Source organism: Girardinichthys multiradiatus, chromosome X, assembly GCF_021462225.1.
Source record: "Girardinichthys multiradiatus isolate DD_20200921_A chromosome X, DD_fGirMul_XY1, whole genome shotgun sequence".
NCBI lineage: Eukaryota > Metazoa > Chordata > Actinopteri > Cyprinodontiformes > Goodeidae > Girardinichthys > Girardinichthys multiradiatus.
The window spans coordinates 32,420,345-32,426,091 of NC_061817.1; the positions used below are offsets into that span (position 1 = coordinate 32,420,345).

The 5,747-nt window shown below is 38.8% G+C and overlaps 1 long non-coding RNA gene across 1 annotated transcript in view; it reads left to right on the forward strand.

Moving 5' to 3' along the window:
* The window catches only part of LOC124863435, a 44,546-nt gene extending 39,228 nt beyond the window's left edge, over positions 1-5,318 (forward strand). The window contains exons 2-3 of the long non-coding RNA XR_007037130.1: positions 4,230-4,285; positions 4,368-5,318. This is a non-coding gene — a long non-coding RNA (uncharacterized LOC124863435). The remainder of the gene's footprint in view (positions 1-4,229; positions 4,286-4,367) is intronic.
* The last annotated feature ends 429 nt before the right edge of the window (positions 5,319-5,747 follow it).

The window sequence follows — 5,747 nt, forward strand, 5'->3', positions numbered from 1 at the left end:
GATTCAGAGTTGACTGGACTTATCAGCAAGATGACTGATCCTAGTCTCCTCTGTTGTGGATTTACCCGTTTTTCCCTGCTCCATCTTCTGCCACCTGGGTACTGCTCAATTCAGCCATGAAGAACCACAGCAACCTCTGGATTATGTTACCATCATGGAAGCTCCTTAGTGAAAACCTGTGCTCCAATTGACGGTAAGATTCACTAATGCATCATTTAAATTTTGCTGCCAGTTGTCTGACTGACTGCACAGATTTGAAATAAAACTAGCTAACTCACAGCACACACTATTCCCTATTCCCTTCTGATGTCAGCGGTGGTTGCCTGGTGTGGAAAAGCAAAAATCTATTGATGTGAGCAAACTGTTTTTTATAATGAGTTTTTTTCTACTTTATGCCTCTGCTATAATTCATTTACAGAAAAATCAATACACACCAGCAGCTTTCCGCTTTTCATATTATTTCTATTTACTTGCACAAAACCAATGCACACAATCTTAATAGACATTGTCCATAATGAAACTGTTCCTCCCACAGTGATGTTGGCACAACATTCTTACTCATGGTTGTCACAGAAATGAGTGAGATCACGCCTGAACAAGAAGAGAAAAGCATGCAGGCTCTGTTCTGCTTTCTCCTCAGATATTTTAATGCCTTTAACTTGCTGTTTTTGTTAGAGTTGAGCATTTGTGACACAGGCCTGAAAATCCAAGATTAGTAGTCATATCAAATGTCAGGGCTGGGGAAATGGTTTCAGGAGCACAATGCGGTTCCTTAAGTTTGCATCAAACCGTCCTTTCGATCTCCTCAAATCGTCAGTCCCGTCTCTCTGTCAGAGTCTGCAATCAGCTTGTTAGTTGCTGGTCTGATTTTAATGCATGCTTGAGAAGGAAGCCTGGAGTAAAGCAGTAGGTTCAAAGCTTACATGACAGGCAAACCATTTCTTATGTGTCCCCTGATGGTGGGCACTTTTTAAACGGGTAATGGGAAGTGGATCAGACCTGCCCCCACAGAAGGATGAACAACCTGATTTTGCTGAAGCTGCTTCTGTCTATTCGTCTTTTGCGCTGAAGCATCCAGGCGGGATGCTGGAGACTCTGTGTGCAGTGAAGCAGAGAGGAACACTGCCTGTGTGTCGGTTTGACTGGAATTCGCTTCTTTTGACTGAGTTCATTGAATTGAGGCTATACCTGTGCAGTTTTGCAATACACCTATGAAATAGTTCATGGCAACTTTTTTTTACTTTTAGTGGGTTTAACTTTTTTCTTGTTTTGGTGTTAATTAAATGTTGGAGTGATTTGGCTTTGCAGATCTCACTCATAAGGGGAACAGTCCCAATGAGGTGGATGTTACTCAGGGGAATCCCATTCTGACAGCTTGTTGGTCTTGCAAGCTGAACCCTGAAACTTGCAGGATATGGTGAGAGATCCCTCAGACTCTAACATATAAACTGTGCAGGCATTTTCTAAAGATGGGGAGAATAAATGAATTCCCAAGTTTTCACTATACCTGATTTTAGCCATCTTTCATTCTAAAAGTCATCTTTTCTTCCTAAAAGTCATTGTTTTATCATCTTTAGGGTGGCCTTGATCACTAGTTTTCCAGAGCTTCTGAATCTGAATTTTTGTCCAGTTGCTTTTCCTGACCAGGACAGCATATTTTGCGTTGTTCTTTAAAAAAACGTGTAAGACATGTAAAAAAAAATATCCAAAGCAGATGAACAGTACTTGAAAGTAAAGTCTTTAAGAAACAAAAACCTGACACAGGATGTAAGAAATGCAACATTCTTCATAAACGTTTTCTAGCCAACACCTCTTTAGCTGATTTTCTGTTAAGTATTGTTTCAATATCTGCAAGATTCAGCTGTTGTGCAAGGCTGCAATGAAATTTTCTGTTAATAATGAGAGATTAATCTTTTATAATCACCTTAGTATGTATAATCAAGTGTCATTGCCCCCTCTGCATGTACATTGCAAGCTCAATAATGTGGGAAACCCAGAGCTTGGCGGTAGAGCACGCAACCCATGAACATAGGCCTCAGTCCTTGATGCAGCCGTCCCAAGAGTCCTGACCCTTGACACCATTCATTTGATTGAGCTGTGGTGAAGGGATGCATCTAAAAATTGCAGGACAGTAGCTCTCAAGGACTGGACTTGGGGGCACCCCGCCTACGGTCACTTGAAAAAATACATGTCTGAATTGAGATTGTATATAAGACAGAAATGATGGAAGAAAAAAGAAATTGCAAAGCAAAAATAGCATATTAAAGGTGCTTAAGGACAGACTATTTTAAAATGTCAAACAAAAGCACAAAACCATAGCAGAGGTGTTTTGTTAATGTTTCTTGCATATTCAACCAAAATGAAACCATCTTTAATAGTTGTGGGAATTAATATTAATCCTCCTTACCAGAAGTGCATTTCCCATTGTTAACAGCAATGCTTTTATAATTTTATAATGGAAAAACGGCTGGATAATAATGTGTAGATGTTTTTGGCAGGATTTTGCAGGACGAATCCTATTTGGAGCAATGTTTAAAAGTGCAATTATGTTTGAGTATTAGTAGTGGTAGTTAGGTGAGCTTCCATTTGGTGGAGTGAGTTTGCAAAGTTTTGTTTTTTACTTGCTGTTTTTGCTATTCGTTATTGTATATGCAGCATTTTTTTTCCCTTTTGCTTCTGTTTTCTGTGATGGCCGCATTTGTCTTTTGCGGCATTTTTCTGTTGCATTGGTTTTTTGTATTTGTGTGTTTTGGAATGTGCATCATTCACGAATTATGGAGTTTGCACTGTAACTTTACCTATGAGGCAGACAAACGGGAGAAGCCAAAATGAAGATAATAAGCCATTTGCTACAGCGTAGAGAGGAAAAAAAACCCATGGCGAAGCATTTTAAAAAAGGATGCTTTGATTTTCTAAGTGAATATAAAAAGCTCAGGCAATGCTCTTGTATTTACAAGTGTAAAATGGTAAATACTGTGGCAGTAATAGCCAAATCTAATTTATATTTGTTAAATTATAAAGATCAAAACAAAATCATGATGAAAGCATTCAGAAAAACACTTTTAACCTTAAATTTTTTACATGTTTAATGAAATAGTTTATAATTAATTTTCCTGAATGGAACCATAATGCATGGTATGTGTAAGGTATTTACATGATTTTAAACCAAACAAACCTTGTAAAACCTTAGTTTTTTAAAGCACACAAAAATTCAACCCTTCTACCAAATGTTATTGTATAAACTTTGTTGTAAGGGCAGATTTGATCAGGTGAAAGACTGATTCATAATGAAAAGGAATAGAAAAGCTCCCTGTGGCATCTTGTTCTATAGGTGACAAACTATCTAAAAGGAGTTTGATCGATTTTACAGCAGTCTAGCTTTTGGGTTGAATGTTATTCCGTTGGTTCTGTGCTGTTCCTGTGCCTTTTTAGCTATATAAACACACCGAGTCGACTATGTCTGCAATCTGCTCACTGTAGCCTAAAGCTCAGTTTCAAGTCAAAGTCTCAGATCTTTGCTCAATAATAAATGCTTTGATGATTGTGCATTTGGTTGTTCGCAGCACAAACACAGCTCTACTCAACCGAGCCTGTCGGTCTCTTTAAATAAGAATATTGTTTACGAGGGAGAGAAACTTTCAACACTGGGACTAATTAGACATGGGTGTGTGAATCCTGGTGGGCAGTTTCATTACTGGACTATAAATATTACAATGTGTTGAATTTATTTCAACAACTAGGTCTGATTTTTGCCACCTAGACTCCATAAGGAAAAGAAAAATTACTCTTTTTGTCCAGTTGTAAAGTAAATTTCTTTCTGTGGGACACTGCTGCTGATGTTTGACAGAATGTTAGCAAATAAGTAAAAACACTTCCTTGTTGAGGAACATCAAGCTGTCAGTACAAGTGAGAACTTGTCTGTGATTTAACTTTCCCTGCAATTGTTTGACATTCTTACAACAGGGAGAAATTTGAAATACAATTTAATATACAGGTGCTTCTCAACTCCTATCCCATGTTGTTCATTGCACACAGTGTGAATAGACTACATGACCTATAATATTCCCTCATCTGTCTTCAAACACATGAACCTGAGTGGCATCCCATTCATGATCCATAGTTTTGTATGATTTTGTTCCACACTTTGTAGCTACAACAGATTCAACTCTTTCCATAAGGTTTAGGAGTGTATTCATCTGATTTTTTTTTTTTTTTAACCATTCTTCCAGATGTAGCTGAACTGAAAGCAGAGAACTGAATTAATAATCCAACTTTTCCAGGAAAGGTTTGTCATTAAATGTTAAAGCTAATTTTTATTTTATTTTTTTTTGTCTTCATTTGAACCTCCTAAATTTTTCTTCCCACAGATCCTCAAAACGTCTGCAATAGATTTAGGTGCCCGGATTATTATTGATTTTGTGGAGTAACTGATTTTATTTTGATTTGACCCTTTTTTACTAATGTAAAACTTTGCGTTTTAATTTAAAGTAATTTCCAGCTGCCGTCATGTAGATGATTGTTTCTCCATGCATCATCTTCATCCGCTGAACTGCAACTGTTTTTATCTCATAATTTTTAAGTATAGCTATATATGGTATGGCTTCATAATTTTTGGATTTTGGTCTTTCTGCATGAGAATGGAGGCATTACAGATAGTTTTATCTGCAGTCTTAGAACAGCTGTCTGAGAGATATCACCATGCAACGTGTCTTAGCGACTCCTCTGAGGTTTACATAAGCTTTGCTCTGTTGCTGGACAGAGAAAAATAGACACAATGAAGTTTTCGTGGCACATGCTTGGCTGTCTCATGAGGGACCTAACACATTTAAGACCCCGTGGGATTCAACAAACAAAGCCTCCTCTCCAACACAGGCACATCCCTCAGCTGCTCGATAGGCAGTGTGTTTTGTTTTTATATTTTGTGTATTTTTGTGACGAATCCCTGTTGGGCCATTCCTCGGCCCCCCGAGGCTGGCTGTGCACCGCAGATTGCTTCCGGCTGCCTCTCTGGATACTGCAACGCTGCAGACTGTGAGGAGTGCCTGTTCCGCTCCTTTCCATCCTGCCTTCTCCTCTTTCTCTGCACTGAGGCTGCCCTGACCAGCTGGTGGAGCTGGGTAGCTGCAGGCTGCTTGGACCAGGATCAAGTAGTGCTGTCTGGCTTCCTGTGCTGCCTGTCTTGGTAGAGAAGAGCTTTACAGGGCTCCTGAGAGAAGGGTATTTTCAAAGGAAGCTTAAAATTAGAAACTTAAGAAGTATGTGCATTGTCTTAAGTTAGCATGTTACCTGTGCATTAAAAAAAAACTAAACTTTTGGACCTTCTTTGCTGCAATACCCTGAATGTAAAAACTGAAGCATATTTAGAGTAAGGAGTAAAGAAGATGCAGTAGTGCCTGGTTATAGAGAGGGAGAGAAATGGCATGAAATCTGAACTGACCTCACAGCTCTGTGTACAGGCTAAAATGTCCAGGCTCATCAGGAGCAGGTGCTTCAACAAAGAAGTGTTAGAAACTAATCAGAGTTACTGACCTTTTCCAGCGCCATCATGCTGTGTGTGGATAATCTCCGGGCAGACAGTCTGTGGGTCAGATAAGGGAACTGGGAGTCCAGATCCCTGCCTTTTGGTTGGGTCAGTTCACCCCATAATCTGTGTTGGGATTATGAATCTGATATTATTTAATATTTAATATTAATATTTTAATATTTTATCAAATAATATTTCAGTCTGTTAAGGGTTGTCCTGTGAA